The following is a 12533-nucleotide window of genomic DNA, read 5'->3' on the forward strand; positions in this document are numbered from 1 at the left end:
ATGGGGTCGCTGCCTAGAAGAGCAGGTATAGGAAGGTATTTGGAAGGCTCTAAGAGGGATTATCATAAAGGAGCCCGCAGCGCCTACTTTCCCTCCCTCTCCTCTCTACGCCCCAGCCCTCCAAGGAAGCGTCTGGGGCTCTGTGAGGCTCCACTGGGGCTCACGAAGGCGCTGGGTGGGCCACGTGTATAAATTGGGACTGAGAACAGCGGGATGGTAGAAGGCGACAGTGACCAGCCCTAAGTCCCCTACCTCCCCTCCCCCGCCCGTGGATCGGAGACCTCAGTCCAGAGGTCTAGGACCTGGCTGAAGCCGAGGGGAAGGTAGATTTTCTACCTGTTCTCCCAGCCATGACCCTTCTGATTAGTCCTGGGCGGTTCTCTTCCTTTCGGTTCTGCCCAATCTGGGCGGCTGGGGCCCCAGGGAGCGTGCAGAGATTTTGGGTGTGGCCCCGAGTGCGTTCCCGAGCTCGTTGCTCCCTCTAGTGTTGAGTGCTGGGTCCTGCAGCTGTCCGCCTCCCTCTCGGCCGTCCCCTGGGAGACCTCCCGCCTGGTGTGGTTTTTCCTTTTATGGGTGTGTGGGCTCTGAGCACAGCAGGTAGGAACTTCCAGGGACCCGCAGGGACAAGCTCTTAGTTTTCGCCTACACGTCCAGCCTAGTTTGGCCATGATAAAGCCTATTTGATCCTTGCAACCATCCTGAGAGGTAATTATTTTTACTTCTAGGTTTCTTATTCATTAATTATTCTTTATTACTTCTAGGTTTCCGGGAGAGACAGCAAGTTCAGAGAGGTAAAGCGGCTTGCCCAAGGTCACACCGTGACAGTAGCAGAGACAACAGCAGCCGATTGTTTAGTGCCCACTTGGCACCAGGCATAATGTGGCTTTTCCTCCCCACAGCGGCAGGTTAAAGGGGGGTATTATCATCTTCCCTGTCCCTGATGAGGCCATGGAAGCGCAGACGAGAGTCGCTGAGAAGCCCTCCCGAGGTGGCACAGCCGCGCCCTCCGGACTGCACGCCCACGCGGTTTCCGCGCTGTCCATGGAGCGGGTGGGCGGTAAGGGTGGCACCGAGCCCGTGTGATTCAGTGTTGTTTTTCCCCGGCAGCACTTCCTGAGGGCCAGGAAGCTGGGGTCACGTGGTCCTTTGGATCCCCCCAGCTCCCCAAGAAAGGGCAGCAAAGCTCTATGTAAGTCCGCAGGCTCCCGGGTGCCTTGTGCTTGGGCAGCGCGTGGGGAGGGCCCCCCAGCCCTGAATCACTCCCGGTGGAAATCACAGTGGAAGCTGGTGGGCGGGGCCGGGGCATGCCTAAAGGAGTTGGAAAATCCCTAGAAGTAGAGGAGACAGAAAATCGCTGAAAGGGACCCCCTGACAGCAGCCTCCTGCCAGGCCCGAGGCCCCTGTGAGTCCCGGCTGCTCCCTGCTAATGCACCTGGGAAAAGCATTGCTCAAGTGCTTGGGCCCAGGTACGCACAGGGAGACCCGGCTACCATTCTCGGCTCCTGGCTTGCTGTGGGCTGCTGGGGCCTTTTAAGGGGTGAACCAGAGATCTCTCGTTTCTCTGTAACTCTGCCTTTCAAATAAGTAAATAAATAAATAAAAGATTCCTGGAAGTTGATGTGCTCAACTATGGAATTCCCAAATCATCCAGCAAAATTCCCGAGGATTTGGATCATTATAAACTCCTCCCCTGAGCCCCAAAATACAGCTCAGTCATTGTCCCGGGCAGGATGCTTCATATCCCTTTAGGTGAGTCACAAGGATTTCTCTTCCCTGTAATCTTTCACTCTAATCTGAAATTATTAAAGAAATATGCCAAATAAGGCATGGATAAACTGATATTACATTTGCTGCTTCTAAATGTAGCCTTCATACAGGCAGTCAGGTGGAGCAAGTTAGGCTTTTTTGTAACTCATTTGTAAGTTAACCCAGTTCCCTGAAGATGAGCTCCCCCCCACCCCGCCCTTCCAGCCCCTCCTCCACCGCTAGGTTTCTCTCTCTCTCTCTTCCTGTACCCAGGGTGCCTTCTTCCCACCTGGAGCCTGGATCCTCTCTGCTGGGGTCAGCTCATCAGGCAAAGCTCTGGGCTGAGCAGAAGGGCTGAAGCTCACTCCAAGGCTGGTCCCCTTTCTCTGTCCCGGTTTCCCCACGCACGGCCTGACAGTAAGCAGGGCGTGATTTCTGTGCTCCGGCCAGAGACAGGAGCATGGCCGGGCCAGGCTGCTCCACGAGTCTCGGTTTGGTGAAAAGCAGTTCCGTGTTTCCTCAGCTCTGTATTTCAGTGGAGGCATGGCACAGCTGGCTGAATGGGCCCTTGTTGCTTACAGAGGGGAGAAGTGTTTGTAGGACGAGTACTGACCCGTTACGGCTGCACCAATGTCCTGGGAAGGCTGTGTGGAGTAGGCTGCTGCTGGAAGCCTCTCTGCCTTCATTTCCTGCCGCAGGGCTCCTGCTGGGCCCCTGCAGGCCAAGTGTGTCCTGAACAAAACAGACAGGCGACCCAGCATCTCTGCCTCCTGGGGAGGGCTCTGAACATTTCCCATCCCCTTCTCTTTCTGCCACCGTGACATTCTTAAAATAGTGACTGAATGCCTGTTGCTACTCCGGGGGTGAGGAGCACACAGGTCTGCACCTGGGGCCATCACAGCCCTGGTGGGAGGCAGACCTGGGTACCTTGCTGATCCCAGGGCTCCTGCTTTCTGTAGCCACATAGCAACATAACTCAGACCACTACCTTACATCACAAGTGTTACTGCTCACCGAGGGGAGGGCGGTTGCCGGAGTGCCTCTTGTGGGTTCTTTTCCTCAGCTTTGTATAGAAATCAAAAGCAGGAAAACTACTTGTAAAGAGGCAGAAACTTTTATTTGTTTGGCAAGTGACAGAGAACGCATCTAGTTGGAGAGGAGAGCAGGCAGAGTGCCCGAGCGGGACACTGGCGTTGAGGGAGTGTCTGGGTTTTTAAGGCATTGCCGTCTGTTCATTGGGTCATCCTACTGGGGATGCCCATTGGACAGGGGTTTCACATACGTATGTTGATTGGCCTGGGGCTCAAGGAGATAGCAGGGTCTCCTGGAGACTGTCCGTCTCCTAAGGGGCTCAGCCCCCTCCTCTGCTAGCTCTGGGTGGAAGATGGCAACTAACTTGAAGGCATGATTTAAAACCTCAAGGTCCTCAAGGTCACACAAGATGGCCAGGGTCTCCTGGAGCCGGTCCGACTCTCCCCAGGTGCTCAGCCCCTCCCCTGCCAGCTCTGAGTGAAAGTTTGCCCCCACCCGAAGGTGTGATTTGAGGCTGCAAGGTCACCCGTGCAGCACAAGAAGCTGTTAGTGGGGGAGATGCCAGTTGGTCTGTAAACAGGCTTTCCAGCCACAGCTGGCAGCCTGCTCGTGAAGGAAGTTCTGCCTACGTCTGAGGGGCCCACAGACCCCCCAGCCCCACTGGCCGGCCTCAACAAACAGCACTCCTCCAGGTGGAGGGGTGGAACAAACATCCAGACAAGCCCTAGCAGAAAGGGCTTGTGTTGGCTCATGCAGCCGCCAAGTTCCAGGTTGTCTCATCTCAGATACAGCTTCTCAAAGCCGTTCCCGAGAGCAGAGTTCTCCCTCTCTGTCTCAACACTGCTTCCTCTGTGCTGGTTCTGTGTTCTGAGAGCTTTCTTCCTCAACCAGCCGTAAGCACGCTGGCTTTGTAACCTGCCACATTCGATAGGAAAGTGCACTTGCGCTTCTGCAGAATTCGGAGACAACTCCCGCAGTGTCTCCTTGGCTCTGCCTGGATCACGTGCTTATTCCTGAATTGGTCGGTGGGGCCAGGGGAAGTGTTGCTCTGATTGGCTGGCTCTAGGGCGTGTATTCTACCTGGAGACATGGATGAGCAGTGGGGGAAGACCTATCACCTTAACTGGAACTCTCTCTACTGCTTACTTCTTTACAAGATGTGGGGATGGAGGTTTGGGAGGCAAGCAGGAAGTATCTTAGGCATTTGAGGATTTGTCGTGCGCTGCTCGTGCACTTGGTCTCCCTTTGGTCGCCTGGCCTCCGCCTTGCCCTCCCTGTGCTGTGACCTGGCCACCCCTCTGGTTGATCACTGTCAGAAACTCTAGGATGCCTGATCCCTGCCATTCCTTATCCAGAGCAGCACTTTCGGAAATCTGTGGTGCATAGCAGTTTTGCCGTGAGCATCTGGGGACCTGGGTATGGTATGGGCAGTGTTAAAGAGATTTTTAAAGGCCAGAGATGCTCATATTTGAGAGTGTGTCAGAATCACCTGAGATCTTCTTTATTTTCCTTTACTCGGAAGGCAGAGAGATGGAGACAGATGGAAAACTTCCACCTGCTAGTTCGCTGCCCAAATGCCTACAACGGGCAAAGCCAAGGACCCAAAACTCAGTCCAAGTCTCCTATGTGGGTGGCAGGACCCGAGTACACGAGGCATCACTTGCTGCCTCCTGGGGTGCACACAAGGAGGAACCTGGCTAGGAGGCGGAGGCAGGACTCACACCAGGCACTCTGATATGGGATGTGAGTGTCCTAAGTGGAATCTTAACTGATGAGCCAAATGCCCATCCCCCTGAAGATCTTACTAACTTGCCAGTGGCTGGATCCTGCTCCAGAATGTTCCTTTCAGATTCTTTCTTTCTCTCTCTTTCTTTCTTTTTAAGATTTATTTATTTTTTTGAGAGGCAGAGCTACAGAGAGAGAGAGAGAGAGAGAGAGAGAGAGGGACTGAGACCGGGAGAAAGGTCTTCCACCTGCTGGTTCACTCCCCAGGTAGGAGCAATGCTGATCTGAAACCAGGAGCCAGGAGCTTCTTCCAGGTCTCCCATGCGAGTGCAAGGGCTCAAGCACTTGGGCCATCTTCCACTGCTTTCCCAGGCCACAGCAGAGAGCTGGATTGGAAGTAGAGCAGCTGGGACTCGAATTGGTGCCCATATGGGATGGCGGTGCTGCAGGTGGAAGCTTAGCCTACTACGCCACAGTACTGGCCCTTCCAGGGTTTCTGATTCAGTCTGGAGTGAGCCCAAGAATTTTTATTTCTACTGAGGTCCTGCGCTTCAAGAATTACTATTTTAGACAATTTATTATGCATACATGTCAAGGTTTATCTCAAATTTGTCCAGAGGAAAGAGACCTATGTTATAGCTATTAAAAATTATCTCTTGGTAAGGATATTTCATAAGAAATGAAAATAGATGATTGTTATTAAATTAAATACAAGGAAAAAAAACAAAATTTCTGCCTAAAAATTCAGACATGCTGGACAGTCAGCTGATAGCTAGCTGGGACTAGTTTCCCACAAGAAGATGTGGCCTTTAATTAATGTTTATCAGACAGTTGCTTAAACATTTGGTCAGGGTTTCCATGAATTACATCACGCATTGGCATTCTCTTGCAGTCTGATTTTGTAACAGTTTTCCTTTTTTTTTTTTTTTAAAGATATATTTATTTATTTGAAAGGCAGAGTTACAGAGAGGCAGAGGCAGAGAGAGAGAGAGAGAGGCAGAGAGAGAGAGAGAGAGGTCTTTGATCCACTGGTTCACTCCCCAATGGCTGCAACGCCAGGAATTGGGCCGATCCAAAGCCAGGAGCCAGGAGCTTCTTCCAGGTCTCCCGTGCAGGGGCAGGAGCCCAAGCCCTTGGGCCATCTTCCACTGCTTTCTCAGGGCACAGTGGAGATCTGGATTGGAAGTGGAGCAGCTGGGACTTGAACCAGTAACCATATAGGATACCAGCTCTACAGGCGGTGGCTTTACTTACTACACTGCAGCGCCAGCCCCAATGGTTCCCTTCCCTCCCCTCCCCTCCCCTTCCCTCCCTTGACAGGTAGAGTTATAGACAGTGAGAGAGAGAGAGAGAGAGAAAGGTCTTCCTTCCATTGGTTCACTCCCCAACTGCCCACTAAGGCCGGAGCTGTGCTGATCCAAAGCCAGGAGCCAGGTGCATCCTCCTGGTCTCCCATGCGGGTGCAGGGCCCAAGCACTTGGGCCATCCTCCACTGCCTTCCTGGGCCACAGCAGAGAGCTGGACTGAAAGAGGAGCAACTGGGACTAGAACCCAGTGCCCATATGGGATGCCGGCACCGCAGGTGGAGGATTAACCAAGTGAGCCACGGCGCCGGCCGCCTTTTTTTTTTTTTTTTTTTTTTTAAGATTTATTTGAAAAGGGAGAGAGAGAGAGAGAGAGAGAGAAACAAGTGGAGTGCTTCCATTCCACTGGTCCACTTGCCAAATGACTACAACAACCAGGGCTGGACCCGGCTGAAGCCAGGAGCCTGGAACTCCATCAGGGTCTCATAGGTCAGTGGCAGGGGCCCAAGTCTTGATTTGTTATCCACTGCTTTCCCAGGAGCATTAGCAGGGGGTTGGATTCGAAGCAGAGTAGCTGGGACTCTAGGATGCGAGTTTCCCATGCAGTGGCTTAACCTGCTGTACCACGATGCCTGCCCCACAATTTTTTTTTAAGAGTAGAAAGTCATGGGCCATTCCCACCTCGAAGAATTCCATCTTGACTTCAGCAGACTGCTTCTGCTGGGTCACTTCCCAGGTGCTCGCAATGGCTGGGCTGGGCTGGAACCTAAGCCAGCGTCTGTGATGACATTCTCATTTATTTTCCTGTTGCATAGGCAAACAGATAACAGGTGCACCGTGGGAGGCATTGACGAGGCCCAGCACTCACTGGCACAACAGAGCAGGGAGTCGCCCCAAGGATGAGCTGCCTGGCACCTGCGCAACGTCGTGGAGAGAGAGAGGCTGGAGAGCCAGGCTTGCTGGCTGGGTGGCCTGGACAAGACACAGGAGCCCTCTGAGCTTCAAGCCCTTTATCCATACGATGGAGAAAACAACGTGCTTCACAGAATTGTAGCAAAGACAAAATGAAGTGAAGGGAGACTTAGGGATGTCTTTTCCTCCCCACCACCGACGCATCGCCAGCCCCATCAATTCTACCTCCTACATACCTCAAATGCCTCTGTGTCTTTCTACACCATCATCGCCTCGGTCTGTCTCTGTGACGAAAGCTCGCACCTTCCAGCTGGTCGGGTTTTGCTTTAGTTCCTTCCACACAGCGGTCTCACAGGTCCAATGGTGCCCACCCTTACATCTTTGGGTTAGGATAACCCGACGTGCCAGCCTTTGTTCTCTGGCCCCGGTCTCTCCAGAATCACCCCGTGCCACTCTGCCCTTGCTCTCTCTGCCCCAGCCAGGCGGTGACTCCTCTTGAGCAAGCTGCAGCCATGCTTCTAAGTGCCCGAAATCGCCACATTTGTAGACTCAGAGAGCAGATGCTGGGCTGCAGGCCAGGGGGATGGGAGGCGTTGTCAGTGGGTGCAAAGGTTCAGTCAAGCAAGAGATCCGCTGGGCCAAAATGAGCCCAGAGTTGCCAGGGTACAGCTTAGGCCAATGCGCCTCCTAGGTTAAATGCTCTTAGCACAATTACAAAGACAAGGGACTGGCATCGTGGTGCAGCAGGTTAAGCCGCTGCTTGGGATGCCGGCATCCCATGGCCGAGCGTTGGTTTGAGTCCTGGCTCCTCAGCTTCCCATCCAGCTCCCTGCTGACGTGCTTGGGAAGGCAGTAGAAGACGGCCCACGGACTCGAGCCCCTGCCACCAGTGTGGGAGACCTGGCTGGAGTTCCTGCCTGGTCCAGCCTTAGTTTTTATAGCTGTTTGGGGGAGTGAACCAACAGATGGAAGATTCTCTCCCTCCCTCTCTCTCTCTGACTTTGCCTTTTGAATAAATAAATTTTAAAAATAAAACAGGGAGGCGCTGGCGATGTGGCTAATAGGTTAAGCTTCTGCCTGGGGCGCCAGCATCCCATGTAGGTGCTGCTCCGAGTCCCAGCTGCTCCACTTCTGATCCAGTTCCCTGCTGATGTGCCTGGGAAAGCAGCGGAAGATGGCCCAAGTGTTTGGGCCCCTGCAACCATGCACAATACCCAGAGGAAGCTCCTGGCTCTTGGCTTACAACTGGCCCAGCTCTGGTCACTGCAGCCATTTGGGGAGCAAACCAGCGGATGGAAGATCTTCCCCCTCTCTTTCTTTCTCTCCATCTCTCTATATCTCTGACTTTCAAGTAGTAAATAAATAATTCTTTAAAAAATAAAACAAAGCAGGGAGCTGGGTATTGGTATTCCAGGATCTGACCCCGCTTCCACCAGCCCAGCTCCATGCTGTCTTCCTCCCTTAATTCCGAGTTCCCCTCGCTGGGCCCGCTCGCAGCCTCTCCTCATCCGTCTGCAGTCTCAGTCGTGCCTGCTCCGTGAAGCTGCTCCCCTAAGGTTGCCAAAGGCCAGCCTGTTGATGAGCTACGTGGCTGCGTCTCGCCGCAGGTTGTCCTCCCTGCACGGCAGGACACTTGCCTTTTCCTGCTCCTCGTGGTGGCCACGATGATACCCAGCTGTCTGGCTGGTCTGCCTCTCCGAGTGCCCCTGCCCAGCCTTCTTTGTGGCTGGCTCTTTCTCCTCCCCCTTGACCCCAGTGGACACACGCCCCTGCGTGAGCCACCTGATCCGAAGCTGAGTGACCATCTCTGCTCGGCCGCTTCCCCCGCCCGTGTCTATCGCCCAGGCCGAGATCCTGGGTCCCTGGCATCCTTGGCCCTCCTGTCCTCACTCAGCACATCAGCTGATCCCCAGCTCCTGCCAGGTCTACCTCCAGCCCCACACGGTCTTTCCACAGCTGTTACTACCTTAGTTCAAGTCAACTTCCTTCCTTCCTCCCGGGGGTCCTGGTAACACCCTTTCCTGTGAATTTCTGCTTCAGTGGAAATGAGATCAGCTCATTCCTCCACATAACTGCGTAGAATGTTGTAGGCTTCCCATCCAAGGCAGGAGATGTGTGAATGCGAGCACGCTGGCCTCATTCCTCCTTGGGTCTCTGCCTATGTTTCTGGCTCCAACTTCTATATCCCCTGCCCCAGTCAGTGCTAAGCTCCCCTGACCTACTTGGATTCTCTTATTTCTTTTTTTTAAGTGAAAGAGTTTATTGGGGAAACCCAGCAGGCTGGAGGGAAGGGGCGAAGAAGGAGAAAGAGGGAGAAGGAGAGCTTAAGAGAGAGACAGGAGAGGAGCTAGCGAGGAGAGAAAAGATGAGAGAAGAGAGAAGCCAAGATACGGATTCTCTTATTTCATTGTGATCTTTGGCCTCAAGATCTTCTCTTAAAAAAAAAAAAAAAACAAACTATGTTTTATTTATATTTATTTGAACGGCAGAGAGACAGAGAAATCTTTCATCCACTGGTTCATTCCCTAAGTGCCCATTACAGCTGGGGCTGGGCCAGGTCAAAGTGAGAAGACAGGAACTGCAGCCAGGCCTTGTGCAGTTGGCAGGAACCACTGCTTGAACCACCATCTGCTGCCTCGCAGGGTGTGCATTAGAAAGAAGCTGGGACCAGCAGTGGAGCTGGGACTTGAACTTGGGCACTGTGGTATAGGATGTGGTACCCCAAGCTATTCTGATTAAATCATGTTTTCTTGGTTCTTTCAGTCCATTTAACTATTCTTTCTTCAGGACTTTCCTTGAGAGTCACTTCCTCCAGGAAGTTCACTGTGATTGCGTAAGGCCTGATTAGGTGCCGCCCCTACCCCGATCCCACTTGTTCCCAGCGCACCTCGCACTCTCTGTCCTTTTACTTGCATCTCTTCCTGCCCTGGGTTCTCCTCCTGGTTTACAGTGTGGTGCCTGGCACAGATTAGGCATGATTAACACACCGTTTTTCTTTTTCCATTTTGGAATAATATTTATTAAATGAAAAACTGCATGATTTCCTAAAGCTTTGTCACAGTCAGGCCTAGTGATTAATGGCAATGAAGCCAGACTGCCTCAGTTCAAGTCCTGACTGCGACACTCTGTGTAACCTCAGGTAAGTTAACTTCTTCCTGGTTTGCTTTTGTTATTTTTTAAATGGTTTTTGCATTGTGGATTGCTTTGAGGATTACTTTGGTTAATGTTTATGTGCCTGGCATACAGTAAGTGCCAAACAAATAGGCTGACTTACTTGGCTGTATGACCAAACGTGGGTGCTTTTGAGAGTTAGAGGGATGCTCTTAGTAATGATACCAGGACAGCAGGTGTAGCACAGGACCGTCCTGAGAAAAGAGGGACAACATGGCACCCTGTGTACAAGGGCCCATTGGGTAAAGACATGTCTTCCTCTTTGCTGGTTTGGTTATTCCCTGCCCACCTTCTTCTGGTGATTGGCAGTCAGCTCTTCCAACCAGAAAAGCCTGTGTGTTTGTTATAAAGGAAGAACCGGGGAGACAGTGTCCCAGGGCTCAGAGTTGGGAGAGCAGCAGCATTAGAGAGACAGCAATGAAGGTGAATTCTTGGGGCTGTGGCCACAGGGGAAAGGGGAGCCTCTCTGCACCCCACCGAAGCTGAGTCACCTGTGGGCTCCACCGCGGAAGACCGTGTAGCTTCCTGATGGGTGGTCTGATTTCAAGAGCCTTTCTCAGAGCCCCTGCCAGAAGGCCTTGTGTGCGAGCCAGGCTGTGCGGAGCCTACTTGACATGCACTTGCTGTCTGCTCACTGTGTCTGCTGCTTTCTCTCAAACCGTTTCGGAAACATGTGGTTCCATTTGCTTCCCCAACAGGGAGTGTTTTTTCATTACCTTAAAACAGTTGTCTTTGTGGGCCGGGAGGACACCTGGCGGGCAGCAGGTCCACGGCGTGGTCATTTCCCTTTGAATTCCATTATTTCTCCTGCTTACCTGGGGAGGGGAAAATACACTTTCTAAAACACAGTGTTCCTTTTTTCTGGTTTCCCAGACAGATGCACGGTCAGATAACAGCACCTCAGCAGTGCGCCACATGTGCCCAGAATACCAATCGCAGGCCGTCTGGTGGTGACCCTGATGTAGGAGGCGAGGGCATGGGGACAGCCATGTTCCTTTTCTTGAAATACCGAAGCCTGTCAGTCTGAGAAGGTGCTATCCAGAGGTGTGAAGCAGCCCCATTCTCAACCCCCCTCCCTCTGGGGTGAGAGCAGAGGTGGGGGGGAGGGAAGGAGCCCCAGAACCCTGAACTCACATCTTGTGACACTTCCTGTGCCAGGTAGTGGCCTCACCTGGTGACAATGCATGACAACTTTAGAATACAAGTGTGTGTGTCTGCTTCGGAGATAAGGAAGGCAGAGTTCCAAGACTAAGGAATCTCCTAAAGTTGTATCAGTGGTAGCCAAGAATTTGAGTTCATTTCTGTCATCTAGTCTCTGTGCCTTTCGTGTTGAGTGTCTGGGGTGAGAATCTGCTGAGAGTTACACGGTCAGCCTACAGGGAGATGGTATCTCTCTGGGCTCCCTAAGGGAGGGAGAGGCTGCTCTACACAGTTTCCACAACACAGGCTGACCACGTGCTTCAACTACTAGAGGGCGGGGAGGGCATTTGGCTTAGCGGTGGAGCCGCTGGTGGAGTGCCTGGGCTCTGGCTCTGGCTCCACCCCGGGTTCCTGCCTCCTGCTGAGGAACACCCTGGAAGGCAGTGGCTGATGGCTCAGGTGGTTGGGCTCCTGCCACCCATGTGGGTTCTTGGCTTCTGGCTTCTGCCTGGCTCAGCCCTGGCTGCTTTGGGCATTTGGGGTATGAACACTGGGGAAGGCTGTTAATAATGCCATATTTGATTCATTCAACAGATAGTATCTAAAGTGCTGACTCTGTGCCAGGCATAGTGTGTCAAGTATAGGAGGAATACAGTAGAAGAGGCAGGCTTGTGGTTATGGGAGGTAGCCGGTCTCAGTTGTGAGCGTGTTGAGCTTGAGGTATAGATTTTCCATTAGGATTTGGTACAGCTGTGTGGAGCTCTGGGGAGGAGGCTAAGCGAGTCCTAGGGATTTGGGAATGACCCTCAAACAGGTGGCAGCCATGCCATTGGCAGGAAGTAATTAGGTTATGCGGCAGAGAAGAGCACTGGGGATAGGAGATCCGGTGACCCCTGGGGTTTGAAAAGAGGACGTGAAGGGCTCACAGAGAAGATAAAGCATGGTCCAGAGATGAAGGAAAATCGGGAGAGAGGGAAGAATTTAGGGCGATGTTTTTTTTCTGCTTCCTTTTTAAAACTTTTTAAATTGTGATTAGTTTTTAGTCATTTCAATGTGACTTGTAGATAGAATTCTCGGAACACAGTGATATTTCCTTCCCCCTCTCCCTCCCATCCTCTGTCCTTCTCCCTTTCTTTCCTACTTCCTTTTTTATTTTTTAAAAATTTATTTATTTATTTGAAAGAATTACACACAGAGAGAAGGAGAGGCGTGCAGTGGGGTGGGGTGTATGTCTTCCATCTGCTGGTTCACTTCCCAGTTGGCCACAACAGCTGGAGCTGTGCTGATCCGAAGCCAGGAGCCAGGAGCCTCTTCAGGGTCACCTATGCGGGTGCAGGGGCCCAAGGACTTGGGCCATCTTCTACTGCTTTCCCAGGCCATAGCAGAGAGCTGGATTGGAAGTGGAGCAGCTGGGTCTCGAACCAGTGCCCATTGGGAATGCCGGCACTGCAGGTGGCGGCTTTACCCGCTACATCACAGCGCTGACCCCTCCTGCTTCCTTTT

General features: G+C 52.5%; 1 long non-coding RNA gene across 1 annotated transcript; it reads left to right on the forward strand.

Moving 5' to 3' along the window:
* Nucleotides 1-570: 570 nt before the first annotated feature.
* Nucleotides 571-8106, forward strand: LOC103350097 (uncharacterized). Its single transcript, XR_518152.4, has 3 exons — nucleotides 571-705; nucleotides 1108-1189; nucleotides 6623-8106. It is a non-coding gene; the product is annotated as an uncharacterized lncRNA (long non-coding RNA).
* The last annotated feature ends 4427 nt before the right edge of the window (nucleotides 8107-12533 follow it).

Source organism: Oryctolagus cuniculus, chromosome 7 (genome assembly GCF_964237555.1).
Source record: "Oryctolagus cuniculus chromosome 7, mOryCun1.1, whole genome shotgun sequence".
In the NCBI taxonomy this organism is placed as follows: Eukaryota; Metazoa; Chordata; class Mammalia; order Lagomorpha; family Leporidae; genus Oryctolagus; species Oryctolagus cuniculus.